The 17,661-nt window shown below is 34.8% G+C and overlaps 1 pseudogene; it reads left to right on the top strand.

The window, feature by feature from the left end:
* The first annotated feature begins 10,445 nt into the window (after nt 1–10,445).
* LOC114712620 (receptor-like protein 35) lies at nt 10,446–13,648 on the top strand (annotated as a pseudogene).
* Nucleotides 13,649–17,661: the final 4,013 nt, after the last annotated feature.

The raw sequence follows: 17,661 nt of genomic DNA, 5'->3' as shown, positions 1-17,661 counted from the left end.
CCTTATTTAGTTCGTCCCACACACCACCGATATCTCTCCATAGGCTTGACGAATTTTGGGGAATTTTCAAATTATTCCCAAAATTCAAGCCCCCATTATATTTATGTTTGAGCACATCCACCCACAAACCTTCACTATTAGTTCTTAATTTCCAACCCAATTTCATCAAGCAGGCACAATTCATGTCCTCCAAACATAGCACCCCCAAACCCCCATTCTCCTTTGGCTTTTGAATCACATCCCAGTTAATAAGATGCATCTTCCTTTCTTCAGTGGTGTGCCCCCAAATAAAAGCCCTCTGAGCCTTCTCAATCTCCTCCACAATTTGCTTAGGGAGCTTTGAAACCATCATAGAGTAAATTGGAATGGATCCAATCACTGCCTTAGCAAGTGTTACTCTCCCAGCCATACTTAAGGAGTGCACCTTCCATCCCTGTAGCCGTCTCTTCACCTTCTCTACTAATCCTCCAAAACAGCGAACTTTGTTTCTTCCATAATACGTAGGGACACCCAAATAGGTACCTAAGTCATCAGTCAAACAAAATCCAGCCTCTCTTACTATTTCCTCCCTTATATTAGCAGCAACATTCCTAGAAAAGACTATTGCAGACTTATTCACTTTCTGCCCAGAACAAGCACAAAATTTATTTAAATACTCCATCACTACCTTTATCTGATCTACAGAAGCTTCCCCAAATAGAATTAAATCATCAGCAAATATTAAATGAGTCACCTCAGGACCCATTCTTCCTACTCAAATAGTCTTCCAAATCCCTTTCTGACAGCTTCTTGGATTAAATGAGTCAACTTTTCCATCATCAACACAAAAATATAGGGAGACAAGGGGTCTCCCTGTCTAATCCCCCTAGACGGATTAAATTTTTCAGTTTTAACCCCATTCCACAAAATCTGCATCGAAATCGTGCGGATACATCCCATAATCAATCTTCGCATTCCATCCTTCATTCCCACTTCCTCTAAAACTTGTTCAATAAAATTCCATCTTACTCTATCATACGCTTTTTCCAAATCGATTTTTATTGCAAAAAATCCCTTCTTTCCTTTCATTACTCTCATAGTGTGCAGTAGTTCATGAACCACAATAACATTGTCTTGTATATGCCTTCCCGGGACAAAACTAACTTGATTAGGGGCAATTAACTTACTCAAGGTCCCTTTTAAACGTCCCACTATGATCTTAGGGATACATTTGTAGATGACATTACATAATGCAATTGGTCTGAACTACTTTACTGTTTCTGGTCTCTCAATCTTCGGAATCATGGTGAGTAAAGTACCATTTATACTCCCTATATCTATCTGCCCCCTCCATACCTTGCCAATGAAATTCACAACTTCCTCCCTTACTACATGCCACTCCTTCTAAAAGAAAATTGCAGGGAATCCATCCTCTCCAGGTGCTTTAAAGGCTCCGATGTTAAAAATTGCTCCCTTGATCTCCTCCTCCATCACTGTCCCTTCCATTCTCTCCCAAACACTATCATCCAGATGAGCGAAAGATACTTCTAGCTCAAGGTTCAATATCCCCTCTCCTTCCTCCTTAAACAGATTCTTAAAAAATCAACAGCCATGCACTCTAAGGCATTTGCATCTTCTATCCAAACTCCTTCTTCATTTCTCAACATAGATACCTTATTCCTCCTATGTCTCATAACAGTTTTCATATGGTAATATTTTGTGTTTCTATCACCATCATTAATCCAATCACTACGTGATTTCTGAAACCATAAAATCTCTTCTTGCTTCAAAACTTCTTTCAATTCATCCTGGAGCTCTCCTTCCAATTTACATAAGTGATCAATAGGCCGATTAGAATTACTTAATCTTTGCTGAATTCCATCAATTCTAGCAATTAGTCTCTGTTTCCTAAAAAATATGTTACGAAATACTTCCTTATTCCAGACTACAAGAGAGCCCTGCAATCCCCTCAAATTCTCATCCACATCACCCCCTTTCCTCCAAGACCTCCTAACTTCATTTTCAAAGGAGTCATGCATCATCCAGGCCGCTTCAAAACGAAACGGTCTAACTCCATTTCTGTTCCCTTCTTCCAAACATAAAAGGATTGGATGATGATCAGAACTTCCTAGACGAGCTAACACTCTTATAGTTGCATCTGGGAATCTAAATTTCCAATTCTCATTACACAATCCTCTATCTAACTTTTCAAAAAGGCATTGATAGCCAGGAATTAATGGTCCTCTCCAAGTGAAACGATTACCACAGCTTTCTATTTCCAGCAAGCCACAAACATTAATCCTTTCATCAAAAACACTACATCTTCTCTGGTTGATAGGGGGCCCCCCTTTCTTTTCACTCTCCCCCCTCACATCATTGAGATCACCAATGATCATCCATGGCCTTCTCATTCGTTCAGCTAGAAGCCTCATATCTTCCCAAAATTCACCTTTTTCTCTATCTCTAGGTGCAACATAAGCCAACACTGCCACCCAAGGTTCCTCATTTGCAAAGCTGATGTTAAATAAACCATATTGTTGTTTTTTTCTCAAGACAATCAACTCTAACCCTTTCCTTATTCCAAGCCACCCAAATCCCACCTACAAATCCCAAACCTTCAATTGCCACAACTTCATTAAAACCCAGCTTCTGAAAAAAGCTATGAGCCTTTCTAGCTGGAACTCTTGTCTCCAAAAGGACCACAATCTCAGGTCTCTTCAATTGCAACAACATTTTCACATCCCTCTCCACATCTCTCCCTCCTACACCCCTGCAGTTCCACACTAAAATTTGTTTGTTCATCATTAACAACAATAAAAGAGCAATCAATCAATCCTCATCAGTCCGCTTCCCTCACCTATCTCCCTGAAAGAATCTTTTACCAAGCCCTCTTTAATAACATTGGCTTCATCCGAAGGTCTACCCCCACCATTACCACACACCTCCACTTTATTATCATCACAAACCATATCAGCATGCATAGTATTTTGATTTAATTCCCTCAAAGCTACTATGGCTTCCCCTTCAAAACTTTCAGGGGTGGCTTCAAACGCTACTTGCTCCTCTACTTCCCCTCTTTTACCAACAATCCTTCTTAACCCCTTATTTCTTAAGTAATTATCTTCCATAATCTTTCTATCTCCTACCTCCAACCTCCACTCCTCAGCAACTTCTTCCCAAGTTCTACTATCTACACTTCTTATTTCCCATCTGTCCTCCATCTTAGTAGAAACTGGTACAATTGCATTAGAAAGATTTTCCTTCAGCCCATTATCCTCCTGAACTCCCAAACTCTCAAAACGAGAACCAGTAAATTTTCTTACACTACCCTCCTGGTCCTTCCTATCACCACCAGTTCGCCTCGGTCCTCTCCTCTTCTGAACAACAGACCAAGTTCCAAACAAACGTTCCTCCTCATTCATTTTCACATCTGGCCCTTGATTCCTCGATTCTTCCATTTTTTCCACACAATTTTTCTCCACATGGCCATATTTACCACAATGATAACATAACAGATGCAGTCCTTCATATTCTATTTTATATTCCCTACCATCCAAAATAAATTGAGGCAAGAGCGGTCTTGATAAATCTACCTGGATCCCCAACCGCGCAAATTTCCCCCTGGTCTGAAGCAACGTCGTAACATCAATCTTCACCGTCTACCCTACTTGATCTCCAATTGCTTGCAAAACCTCTTCCTCATAGCACTCAAGGGGTAGATCTGATAAACGAATCCACACTAGCACATCTTTTATAGCCTCTGTAGCTGGGTTAAAATTGGCTTTCCACTCTCTGACAGTCAAATAATGGTCAGAGATTAGCCAAGGTCCCTCGCACAACGCCCTCCCATGATCCTCCCAACTAGAAAATTTCACCACAAAAAAGTCATTACTCAAATCAATAACAGAGATTGATCCATGTTTTCCCCACATTGCCTGCAGTTTGGGCTCAAGTGATCGCAAGCCAATATTCCATCCTAGTAACTTAACTATCAAGCTCTTTTCATAAGGTTTTCTCAGCGTCTTTTTCCCTTCCTCTGAAATGATAATCTCAGGAATCTTCATTTTTCCCTTCCAATGATGCACTATTGTGATTCCCAATCCCTTCGGACTATCCCCCTCCCCTTTTCCTTCCAATGGTTTTTCCCCGATCACTTTCTTCGCAAAAGACTCCTTTGCTTGTTGTTCTATTACATCATCACTGGTTGGATCACCTCTCATCTTCTTCTTTGTCCGTTGCAGGAAATCAGATTCATCAACAGATTGCTTTTCCCTCAGCGCAGGGAAATCCGCAAGAGAGAGCGTTCACGAAGCCATGCATAGGGTCTATCTTGTATACTACTAATTTGATTTGCTAAATATATAAAGATTTGTTTGTAAAAATTATCATCAAAACCAATACCATTATAATCAGGATCTATACTAATATTATCATGAGTCTCTATTTATAATTTTTGTTATTTTGGTGGGTTTTTTTTTTTTGGTTGTGATTTTTCCAATAATCTTCGTCTCTCCGGGGATAATCAAATAACCTCGCAATGGAATGGGACACCAAACATAGTGGGACAGGGAAGGAGAATCCCCTCTCTACTTTGCTTCTCAAAATCTCACCTCCACGTACCAAAAAAAAAACTACCTCTGTTACTTATCTCATTTAACTAGTAGTTTAGTTCTAAATATAAAATCTTAATCTACTATATTTTTTATATTTATTTATTTTTAAATAATTTTTATAGTAGTCGCATATATATAATTTAGATTTAATATTTTAAAAACTGTTATTATCATGGTACATAAATATGAGTGAAAAGATGGGCATTCATTTTTTCAAAATATTAAATCCCAATCATCTATTTTGTATTTGCTGGTAAAAAAAAAACAAATCATCTATTTTGTATTTAATGATAAGGATGGGATTTTGAGAACAAAACGAGACAGGGATTCTGAGAGAATTGGAATCGAAATATGTCCACCCCATCAATACAATTATCACTTATGTAAAAATCTTAGTGGGAGACAATTTTTAATTACTTTTATAAATTCTCTTTAATTAAAAAGCATGCATGGACCTAACAAGCTTCGAATTCTAACTCAAATAAGTTTTTTAAATCACGAAAATATAGTGGGCTAAAAATTTGAAATGGAAAAGTGCTGATATAAACTGAAGTCATATAAGGAAAGATTTTACCGAACACAATAACAAAATATGTTAGGATACCAAATACTAAAAAACGCAGGAATATGGAAAAGAAAGAAATATACATAGGACTTAAGCTGGGAATATAACTTGAGGTCCGACTAAAACCCAAGAAAATAGTTCTATGTTCTCTTGTTTAATATAAAATCTAATTAATTAATTTAAAATATTAAAAAATAATAAGTTATTTTAAAATATTTATATTTATCATTTCATTCAAATTAATTTAACTCATTTATAATATAATATATAATATAATAATTTATATTTTAAAAAGATTATGTAATATATATGTTATAATTTTTTTTAATCCTTCTAGATTAATACCACAGACGTAGCAGTAATATTGTGCCCCCTTTTTCTACCACGTTGACAAATTGTCCCCCCACGTTAGAAAATATTCTACGAGGCCCACTTGGTCAATGTCCTATGTTATTAGTCAATTAATTTAACGTCCATGACCATAATTACAAAAGGTAATTTAGGCCTCCACCAACTAAATTGGGCTTCGGTAAATTTATATGGGCTTTAAAATAGGCTTGTGCTAAAAAATTTGTTACAACCAAAACCCAAGAATGCTCACAAGAGTTTTGTTCAAAATACTCTAAATGATCCCATTATTGCTCCAAGAACATTCCAAATTTCAAGCAAGCAAGAACAATTTCTTATGACTGTCATCTACACTCGGCCATTTTCAAGCCCAAAATACAAAGCAACTAGTTTCACACTCATGCACAGTCAACAATTAATAATATCACTAACAAAGCCTGGCACAATTGCTAGATAGCTAGCTCCCTTAAACATAATGTTCCGGGTTCGAACCAAGTAGTGTGCATGGAAAAGACTTTGTTGGGAGAGGCAAAACCCACTTTGGTAATCTCTATGCCTCGGGTAAAATGAAGTAAGCAGTTGTCATTTACCATCCTAAGACTTGTTACTGCGGGCTGCTCATATTATTATTGAGATTTTTTTAATAATTATGTTTCTTAATCAAGACTTCACAGTAATTTTCTCAATTTAATATGCCCTAGCAATTTCACTTCCAATATGCTTGAAAGGTCCTTAGTCATCTCAGCTCATGGGTTGCATCAACTTACTAAAGCGCGGTAGTTGATGGGTCTGAGCCCTATCAAGTCTTATGTCATTTCCACCTCACGTCCAAAATGTTCCTTTGAGTGGGATGTTGCCTTCGATCCAATTTTTGTACTGAAGGCCCACTTTAACGTGGACCAGCCTGATATTATTTTAGGGTCCATTTAAAATCACATTTATAAATATTTATAAGTATGATTCATGTAAATCAAGATAAAACTTTTTCTACATATTTACCTCGTATTCGGTAAATTATAATTGAAAAATTGCTTATACAACATTCTAAACGAGTTCTTAAATTACTTTCTATCGTATTCATATGCATTAGAACTATTTTTTAAATAAGCACCTCTTACAATCAATATAGATATTTTGAGAAAAATTATAAATTTAAGAGATAAAATATATTACCTCTGGTCCTAATTATAAGATCTCGTTTATAGACTACAAATGAAGTATTATTATGAGGACCACAGATAGTATTAGAGTATTATATTTAAAACCAAATCCAACCATCCAACTAGTATATTAAGCACTATAGGTATTATTTGATATATTCTAAATTTTTCTAAGTTTTCCGTTTCATAGAGCAAAATGAACCAACGGACGAATGATTCAACATGATATTGTTTTACATACATTGTACAAAAAATATTAAAAATAAATAAATTAATACGCTATTAATAAATTGTACTCTCCTTGGTCTAGTTGCCTATAGAAAAATGATTTGGTCCAAATATAAATGACTTGAGAGTATTTAATACTTATTTGTTAATTTTGTTATTACAAGTAATATTTAAATGTAACTCTTTGTATTTTTCTTTTTCGTTTACAACCTATTTAATATGTAAAGTTAGAAAAAAATTTAAATTTGGAACAGATTTAATGAGTCCACTACATAATCCTCTAGTCCTATATATAACATAGAGAATTTTTTGGGGTCATATTTATAAATCATTTCATTAAATTTTTAAAATAAATATTTTTATTTTTTATTTATTATAGTATATATAGTTATTTTTAAAATTTTAAAAGGTGTATATATTAAATGAGGATAAAATTGAAAGGTTATTATATTTTAATAAAAAATTAATACAAGTTAAAATTTTTCTTAATCTATATGAAAGGATGCTGAAAATGTTTTATAAAAAGAAATAAATAGTAGTGGAGGCGTTTGTTTTTTTCCTTTGCCAGCGGGTTAAATACATATGTTTGATATGATGTGTGCGTGTGCATGTATGCATAAGTATGAATGTGTATATTGATGATTATTTCACGAAAGTTGGCGGGGCTCTAACTCTCATTTCGGCTATCGGCAAGAACAGTCATTTTAGTCATGCTTTTGAATATCTCCAAGTCAATGAGAGAAACGGCACAATTCCCCGGAAGCCCTGGAAGAAAAGTCAAAGCTGTTCATAAATGCGGAGGAGATTTTGGTCCCTCAAAATTCATATCTCTTCGCGTCATCCAGCCGACAATTAATATCCACCCACCTGCCACCTGCAACCTGTCACCTGCCACCTGCCTCCTGACATTTATTGCACACTCTCATGTTTAATATTTTGATAACAACTTTTTAATTTTAGTTCTATTTAATATATACACTTTTTAAAAGAATAAATATCTACACTATAATAAATAAAAGACAAAAAATATATTAATATTAAAAATTTAATGAAATAATTTATAAATAGGACAAAAAAAATTCCTCTTTTTTATAAATAGAACCAAAAGAGTATAAGTTACTTATAATAAATTGTTATATATCAACAAAATGCCCTAAACTCACCAATTTTCAATTTTATGGTTATTAAAGTTTTTTTTATGTTTATAAATTATTCTGACATCTCTTTTATTTTTCTCTTTTTAATGAGAATTAAATAAGAATAAAATTTAAAAAATAAGTATTAAATATACTACAAGTAACTTATATTTAGAATCAAAATTTTATCTCATGAGTCACTTACATTTAAGACCAAAATGATACTATGTATATGCGTATCCACACGAAAGTACATCCATGTACATATATTTATTCTTCCACATAAATAGTGAGTTTGAGCACAAAGTAATTGAATTAACAAAATATATATATCACTGTGATTCAAAATATAAGTCACTTGTAGAAAAAAAATATAGTTATAAATTTAAATTATTTGTAGTGTATTTAATGCTTGCTTTTCAATTTTACTTTATTTAATTCTCATTGAAAAGAGAAACAAAAATAGAAAGATATGAAAATAATTTGTAAATGTAGAGAGAAAGAGAGACAAAAAAAAACTTTAATAACAGTCAGATTAAATATTTTGTTAATTTAATGCATTTTTTGACATGTGAAAATGTGTTGTAACTTACAATTGACTTATAATAAGAATTGAGGGGATACTTCCTTCTATACTTTCTATAAAATTCAAAATCTTGAATTTATATCATATTCTCAGTGAAGATAGTAGAGGAGTTTCCCTCCCCAAGTAAATTGTGCTCTAGTTAATTTATATGGTCTTTTGCTGTCCTGACTTTTATTGCCACAAGAATTAAAAAGGGTCAGGGATCGAGTTATTAGTCATGAATGTGTAAATGAAATGTATGTTTATATTAATAGTAGCTCATTTTGAATTTTGTCCTTGTATAATACTACCTCCAATCCTTAATATAAGAGCTAGTTGACTAGTTTAAGTAGATTAAAAAGTTTGTTGAGTTAGTTATTTATAATAAATATGTGTTGTCTCACTTAGAATATCCTTATTAATCATGTGCATTAACTACAACTACTATTTGATAAAACCTTTAATATATGTAACTCTTACAAGGACTACTTTAAAAAAAAAGATAAATATAAGATATCTGTCTATGACCAAATTAAAAATCAAACTAGCTGTTATATTAAAAACTGAAACTAGTATAATGATCTCACAACCATGATGCATGTCATTAATTATTTAGGTGGTCGATTCTTCATTTTGATGCTGCTACTTGCCCATTTTTCATATCACTAGAAATAATTATATAAATTACTTAGTGTAATGTGTTCAAGCAATTCTCTAAAATATTCATGCAAATTAATGTTGCTAATATTATTGTTATTGCTATTCCTACTCCTCCTACTACTACTATGTTGTCGTTGCTTGCTACTGCTGCACGCATAATTCTGATTTATCAATTCATGCCCCTTGATTAAACTTTATTTTTCTATTATATAATCCTCTTAAACTTTAATTTATATGCATATAAACTCCTTAAATTTAAAATTATTACCTGGTTAAATAATAAAAAAAATGTAACTAAAAAGTAAAGGTAACTGTAAAGTTTTAAAGGTTGGAACTTGAAAAAGTTATTTACATATGATACAAAATTTAGATGACTTTCTTTTAAGGGTTGATATAATTTTGGTCTGTTAAATTTGAACCTATTTTGATTTTAGTTTTTCAAATTTTGAACATGTGGTTTTGGTTTCTAAGATTTAGTCTGTTTTAAGTATTAGTTCCTAGAGATGTAATGGTATAAAAACCCACTAAAGTATTGTAAATAGCATTAAAGTAGTGATATGAACTTACTAAATGATACCTAACTAGATTTTATATAAATAATAAAGGATATAAAAAAAGGTCATCAAAACAAAGTTGTTTAGCCCCTTTTTTTAATTGTCGCCGGTTGTTTAAGGAGTTGTTCGTACTAGGTCTCGAGAACTCATCTTTATATATATATATATATAAAATCGTAATTTGCATTGTGTTTTGAGGAACTTTTTTTTTATTGTTCACAAAAAATCTAGTAATGTGCCATTTGTGAGTTCGTACCATCATTTTAATATCGTTTACGATGATTTGGCAGATTTTAATATCGTTACACCTTCAAGATATAATGTTTTTCACTAAAAATTATAAGTTTAAAATTTGAGAGATCAAAATCAAAATAAATCTGAGTTTATATTAGCTTTTTATTTAATTTAACCCGAGAAACAAGACTTTTGAAATATTAATATTATACTGCCATAAATTCTAACAACTGTTCACAACATTAAATGATGTTTGCATATGGCCCCAGTGTTCTTCGTGGACAGCTGCTAGGAAAAGGCTTTTAGCTGCGTGTCCCCGGCGCTACCATCAAGAGGGGGACCCTTGCGTGACTCGCTCCATAAATAAAGCCATAATCTGTTAGCTGGCTGCCATGCGCATCTTTCACTCCTTGCCTTCCAACTTTTGTTATGGCCTTTTCAATTCTACTCTGTTTCGTTTTTCTTCTTCCTTCCCTTTCTTCTTCCCCTGATCCATTGTGTAATCACCTTGATCACTCTGCACTTCTCCAATTCAAGAATCAATTCACAGCCTCATCTGTTTCAAAAACAAGATCGTGGGGAATAGTTCAAATTGCTGCTTGTGGGATGGGGTCACATGTGACTCTGAGTCTGGTCATGTGATTGGCCTTGATCTTAGTTTAAGTTTTCTTCAAGGTCAACTCACTTCAAATAGCACACTCTTTCAACTTATTCATCTTCAAACACTCAACTTGGCTTACAATGATTTTGAAGGGTCTTCAATACCATCTCAATTCGGTGACCTTCCTAATCTCACTCATCTAAATTTGAGCTTGTCTCTTTTTACAGGTGAAATTCCTCCCAGAATCACACAATTGTCTAAATTAGTCTCTCTTGATTTGTCTGTTATTTGGGGAGTTTGAGACTTGAAAAATCCACATGGGAACAAATGATTTTAAACATGACTGATTTAAGAGAGCTTGTCTTAGATTATGTGAACATGTCTTCTATTACACCAAGCTCCTTTTATCTGTTTGTGAATTCATCATCCCCTTTGGTTTCCCTCAAACTTAAAGATACTAAGTTGCAGGGAAACATCACAAGTGACATTCTTCGTTTACAAAATCTTCAACAGCTAGATTTGTCAGATAATAATAATCTTAAAGGTCAACTTCCAAAGTCCAATTGGAGCTCTCCTCTCTCATCTCTGGATCTCAGCCTCACATCTTTCTCAGGAGGAATATTTGATTCGATAGGTAATTTGAGGCAGCTTAGTAATTTAAATCTGGGAAGTTGTGGATTTCAAGGACCAATTCCTCTGGGCTTCAAGAATCTCACTCATCTAACTCATTTGAACCTTGGCTCAAACAAATTGAGTGGTGAGACTCAATTCCTTTCAAACCTAAAGCTTCTCTCTTCCTTAATCCTTAGTAATAATGATTTAGTGGACAAATCCCATCATTAGTTTCAAGTCTGAAACATCTCACTGTCTTGGATTTTTCAGAAAATAATTTCAATGGTGAAATCACAAATGTGTTTGGAGAGCTTAGCAAACTAGAGAGTTTATCAATTTTTGGAAACAACATAGGAGGACAGCTTCCACCTTTGTCTAATCTTTCTCAACTCTCTTCTTTTGATTGTAGCTTTAACAAACTAGTTGGTCCAATTCCAAATGAAATTTGCAAACTTTCTAAGTTGGTTAAGTTAGAATTGTCTCATAACTTGTTCAATGGAACAATTCCTTCTGGGTGTTATTCTTCACCATCTTTGAAAGATTTGCATCTTAATGACAACCATCTTACTGGGTCCATTAGCCAATTTTCAAGTTACTCATTGGAAAAGTTTGATCTTTCCAACAATAGGTTGGAAGGAAATTTTTCAGAGTCAATTTTTGGCCTCACAAATCTTTCTCTCTTGAGTCTATCCTCAAATAATTTGAGTGGACTGGTTGATTTTTACCAATTTTCAAAGTTCCAAAATCTAGGGACTCTTGATCTTTCAAACAATAAATTTCTTTCACTAATGAGTGGCTTTAATGAAAATGTTGATCTTTCACTGACCAAACTTTCAACATTAAATTTATCTTCTTTAAACATCAATAACTTCCCCCAATTTTTAGTGAAGCTTCCAGATTTGATGATTTTATCTCTTTCAAACAACAAGATCCAAGGGACCATTCCCAAATGGTTCAATGATGTGGGGAATGGTTCTTTGTTTTATTTGGATCTCTCTCACAATCTTTTGACTTCAGTTGAGTATTTTTCAATGAGAGATATCAAAATTCTTGATCTTAGTTTCAACAAGTTACAAGGACATCTACCAATTCCACCTTGGGGTATTTTGTTCTTTTCAGTTTCCAACAACAAAATAAGTGGGCAAATTTCATCATTGATTTGCAATGCAAGCTCACTTATGATACTCAACTTGTCTCACAATAATTTGTCAGGCCCTATTCCACAGTGCCTTATGGCCTTCCCATCCATTTCTAATCTAGACCTGCGGAACAATGGCCTTACTAGAACTATTCCTGACAATTTTTCAAAGAACAGTGCGTTGAAAACTTTAAATCTCAATAACAACAAACTTGAGGGACCATTCCCTAGATCCTTGGCTTATTGTGATCAACTTCAAATTTTGGATGTGGGAGAGAACCAGATTGAGGACACATTTCCCAATTGGCTTGAAGGTCTACCAGAGTTGCAAGCACTTGTTTTGAGAGATAATAAGCTGCATGGAACTATTACTAGTTCCAACACCAAGCATCCCTTTTGGAAGTTAAGGATCTTTGATATTTCCAGCAACCATTTCAGTGGGTCTTTGCCAGCAGCATACATCAAAGAATTTAAAGGAATGGTCAAGGTAGACAGTGTTGAAACAGGATCACTGTACATGGAAAATAGAAATGATCCCTTATATCAGTATTCAGTGAAGATCAATCTGAAAGATAATGCCAGGGAGCTTGAAAAGATCTTAAAAGCATTCACTATTCTTGACTTGTCAAGTAATAAATTTGATGGAGAGATTCCAAAAGTGATTGGTGAGTTATATTCACTGAAAGGACTAAATTTATCCCACAATGGAATCACTGGTTCTATTCCTCAATCAATGGGGAATTTGACAAATCTTGAATGGTTAGATCTATCATGGAACAAGCTTGTGGGTGAGATTCCTCCAACATTGACAAATCTCAACTTTCTGGCTATTCTGAACCTTTCACAGAACCAGCTTGAGGGAATCATACCAAGAGGTAAGCAATTTGACACATTCTTAGAAGTTTCATATGAGGGAAATTCAAAATTGTGCGGAGTTCCATTGACAAAAAGTTGCAGCAAGGATGAAGGAAAACTGCCACAACCATCTTCATCAATGTTCTTTGATTTTGGTTGGAAACCAGTAGCCATTGGATATGGATGTGGGATGATATTTGGAATTTTCATGGGATATCTTATATTCTTAATTGGAAAACCTCAGTGGCTTGTTAGAACTTTTGGAGGTCAAATTAAGAAACAAAAAAAAGAGACCAGAAATAGAGTTCGTGCAAATCGAGGAAGAACAAATTAGCTGAAGAATTTGGTTTTGTATGATATTATAGTTTCTGTGTGTTTGTCAGTTCCCCCCCTTTTTGCCTTTCTTGTTTGGCATATCGTATCATGTTTCTCGAGTATTCTTTGGTAATAATATGAGCATAGTATTTTCTTTTTTCTAATTTAGTATGCTCTTATTCTGTTTGAGTAATTAAATTTTAAGTGATTTGACATCATCATCTATATTGTATAAATTGTTTTTCATTTTCATCATTGTCCTTTTCACTTCTTTTCTTTTGAAAATTTAAGCACATGAAAAGAAAAATCACCCATTTTTTATGAAATTAAATTTAAAATTTAACACGAAAGATATTCAATAATTCAAGATTACCCGCAAGCTTTTTTTTGTGTGTAATAATTTAATAATAAGTTGTCTTAGTAGTCACGCTTGAATGAAGTCATATGTTTGAACTTAGCATTGATGTGCTTATATTTATACACGTATGTTTAATTGTATAAAATTAAAAAAAAAAAAAGGTTAATAAGGTTGATATACTTTTGATGTTTAGTCTTTTAGTCCTTTTTCTTAAAAAATAATTTTTTTAACCCTTCAAATTAGATATCAATCTTTTTGGTCCTTGAGCTCAAACTCCTCCAGGAGAGAATAAGATCATACAATGCAATCATTTAGGACTTTTTTAGTATAATGGAAGATTTTTTTTGGGAAGGAATAAGAACATGAATGGAAATCAGGATTGGAATAGAATCTACATAATCCATAAAAATAGGTAGGCAGAGCTGAATCAAATGCATCATGCAATTCTAGAGTGCCATGTTAGATTCAACTATTTCGGAGAGGCTGCCACACAAAAGCATATAAAACCTTTTAGGGTTTTTTTTTTTTGGAAATACTACAACACAGAAATTCAATCCCTAATTTCGCTCCTTCAGTTTTTCAAATTCAAAATCCCATTACCTTATCACCGCTCGTAATATTAATTAATATAAACTTCCTTCCAAGATACAAACACTTACATCTCCAAGATACATCCTTGTCTGTACTAGGCTTTGTTCACTTTTTTTTTTCGTTAAAGAAAATTTACTATCGAGAAAGGAATCCATATACCCATCATACACAACCCGTAATTTAACAACACGGGATACATAATTCACAACCTCCCAGAGAGGTGCGGGGTGTCACGTGAGCTATAAATTCTTCGCCATAAATTTTGTTTACTAACGTCATGTGTAACTCAACACCATACAAAGTGTGTATACGAACATGCATATATGACAAAGTGTGCATATAAATATGCATATATGTCAAGATGCACACGGCATTTATTCTATTGCTTACAATGCAGATTTTAAAAAAAAAAAAAAAAGGGAAAATGACACATAAAGAAGCCTGAAATAATAAAATGCCAAAATGGAAAGCTAAGCAAATGTATTACCAGATAAGGAAGTGTTGCCTGATTTGGGATTATGCAAATGTTGCATAATTACGAAACAGCCCCTCATATGCAAACAGAAAAAGTGACCGGTGGAAGTGTGCAAGTTGTGGGGGAGCTGGAGGAAAAACTTGGGAGGACCATGAACGTGGGAGCATGAATGCGCGAAGCAACAACTGAACGACGGAAGCGAGGTTAGTATTCAGACTATATTGTTGGCCTTTGTCTTTTGTCCCTCTCCTTTATGCGCCGGTTGATTTTCCTCTTCCCGTTGGATGGCAATGTTGTCGATGTGGGGATGGTTTTGAGGTGGAGAGGGTGGCGAAGCATGGAGACGGTGTGGGTATATAGAAAGTGTGGGGAGGACGGTGATCAGAGGGTGAATGCATGGGATGGGGAAGGAAAAACACTGAGGGAGAGGGGTTTGATGGTGTCACAAGTGGGTTAGAGTGATTAGTGTCAGATAAAGGGACAATGTTAGAGGGAGATTCGAATAATGGAGTGGATTGATTCTGAGAAAATGAAGCATTAGTGTGGACAGGAAAGAAATGAGTGTTTTATTGCAAATTATAAGCATGCATGTGTCAAACCCTAAGTTGGTCGTATAAGTTGATGATGATGGTATTAAGTCATATAATCATTCGACTTCTATTATCAGTGCAGGTAATGAAGATAAATGAATTTCGAAGCTAGGTCATCTTGTGGGAAGGAGCTGTTCTGTTATTTTCATGTGGGGGGGGAATTTGTGACAAATGGTGAAGGTAAAGTGAGATATAATGGAGGTGGCGTGAGGTTAAGAAGCATTAAGGATGGGCTGAGACTTGATGAATTGAGGCTAATGATATCTGAGTGGATTGGTGGTGATGGAAGAAATTATGACATTAAGTACACAGTGGCCTTTGATGAGAAGACATTGATTGACCTTCATGACAATGCTGAAATGTATAACCTCTTTCAATACAATGGGAACAGCGGTCATGTGTATGTGGCGAAAAAAAAGACAAGTGGGTCCCCAACCAAAGGACAATGTAGAAATATAAGTGGAAGTTTGTCCTAACTATTTGTGTCATTTATGAATTTCTTCTTGGCATTTGTGTTAACGAGTCTTGTCATTATGAATGCAGAACAGAGAGATTCATGGGCATGTCACAGCAAACGGAACTGGATGCGTCTCCTATTAGTTTGTGTTGTGATTATGGCTAGCTTAGTGAAGAAAATGCTCGTGAATGTGACAATGATAAAATAAGTGGGCCCCCTAATGTGGATAAATCTATCGGAGCTGAAGATACGGATGGTAGTGAGATGGTTCATGCGGAATGGAGGGGACTTTTAACAGGAGTGGGCCAACGTTTTCCTAGTGCAGATATTTCGGGTGTCTGTATACAAGTTTGCACTTGCAAACAAGTTTGTGGCCAAGTATATGAGGAATAGCAAGGAATTCATGTCGATGAGGTGTAAAGTTGAGGATTGTCCATGGAAGCTATGTGCAAATCAAGTGGGGAAGAGTTGTGATGTGCTACGAGTGACGAAATTTATAAACCGGCATGTTCATTCTGCCCAAGATAGCTTGGACGTGATGCATAATGGAAGAGTTAGTTTGAACTCATCAATAATAATTGATGAGATGAGGGATCATGCAAACAAGCGCACTTCTGAGATAAGGAAGACGTTGAAACGAGAGTATAGGATTGATCTAACATATAAACAGGCTTATAGAGCAAGAGAGAAGTCATTGGAAGACATATATGGCAGGCCTGAACAATCATACATGCTCATATCATGGGTATGCGAAAGGATAAAGGAAACATATGAAAAATCAGTGGCTGAATGGACTGCTATTGGGAACTGGTTTGAGCGTGTTTTCATTGCCTACGGGGCATGCATTGAGGGTTTATGGGTGGCGTGAGGCATATTATGTATGTTGATGGAACTCACTTAAGCAGACCATACAAGGGGACAATGTTGTCAGCTTCAGCTTATGATGCAGATAACGAGCTGCTGCCATTTGCAATTGCAATTGTGAAGGGAGAAATACTAGATGACTGGACGTGGTTTTTCTATATGATAAAAAAAAATCTTGGGTTCTGTGGAAGTAACGATTGTATCAAATCGACACAATGCTATCATCGGAGGAGTGGCATCAATCTTTGGGGGTCAAAGGCATGCCTTTTGTTATAGACACATCAAGGAGAATTTTAGTTCAGAAGTTATGAAAATGAATAAGAGACAAACAAGGACAAATGGCTGATCAAAGGATGATGCACTATATTTATTGGATAAAATTGCATACGCAAGGACGGATGAGAAATTTGAGGCAGCAATGGATGACATGAGATCCTTTTCTCCAAGGCTATTTGATTGGCTTATCATCATGGGGATGTAGATAGGTGGGCTAAAAGCAGGTTCCCATATAAAAGATGGGACAATATTACAAGTAATATAGCAGAATCATTCAATGCATGGATGATGAATAAGAGAAAGCATACTGTACCCCAATTGATCTATGAGCACTGAGATAAAGTTGCAAGAAAGCTGCATGCCTCCTATGTGGCTATGACCAAATGGAAGAATTGCGTTGGTCCAAATATAGAGAGTAAGGTGCTGGATATGGTGGCTGGGTCTGACCATATTTATGTTGAAAATTATGGTGGGGGAAGAGTGAAGG

The sequence above is a fragment of the Neltuma alba genome, unplaced genomic scaffold (genome assembly GCF_004799145.2).
Source record: "Neltuma alba isolate B1F8T4 unplaced genomic scaffold, ASM479914v2 tig00011382_pilon, whole genome shotgun sequence".
NCBI classification, from domain to species: Eukaryota; Viridiplantae; Streptophyta; class Magnoliopsida; order Fabales; family Fabaceae; genus Neltuma; species Neltuma alba.
The sequence above is the reverse complement of the archived record's forward strand: the minus strand, read 5'-3'. Positions and strand labels throughout refer to the sequence as shown.